General features: G+C 32.3%; 1 protein-coding gene across 1 annotated transcript in view; it reads left to right on the forward strand.

Annotated features, from left to right (window-relative positions):
• Window positions 1-436, forward strand: part of LOC106875064 (neuroendocrine convertase 1) — a 167,183-nt gene that overhangs the window by 141,493 nt on the left and 25,254 nt on the right. The gene's annotated exons all lie outside the window — the stretch shown is intronic.

A 436-nucleotide genomic window follows, 5' to 3' on the forward strand; every position in this document is an offset into this window, starting at 1 on the left:
TATATACATATAAGTATGTATGTATATATATATGTGGAAATATTTACATATATAAATCTGCCTATATATACGCTTACACATACCCTCATATATCCCCTCGTGCACACACAAACACTCACAGGAATGTTTAAATTAAAATCAAACAGAATATTCAATAAGAGTGACAGAATATAGTGTTACAAGAATATTGTCGAAAACATTAACACAATCGTTTTGTTTTCATGTAGTTAATGTGGATATAATGGTCTATCTCAGCACGTCTAACTTCCTCCAGCGTCTGTCTGTCTTTCTGTCTGCATGTCTGTCTTTGTGTCTGCCTATTTGTCAATCTATCTATTTCTTTAGCTGAGTGTTTGTCTATCTGTTTATCTGTCTATCTCCCTGCTATCTTACACTTTCTCGTTCCTTACGCGTGTATATATATATATATATATAT

This window comes from Octopus bimaculoides, chromosome 15 (assembly GCF_001194135.2).
Source record: "Octopus bimaculoides isolate UCB-OBI-ISO-001 chromosome 15, ASM119413v2, whole genome shotgun sequence".
NCBI classification, from domain to species: Eukaryota; Metazoa; Mollusca; class Cephalopoda; order Octopoda; family Octopodidae; genus Octopus; species Octopus bimaculoides.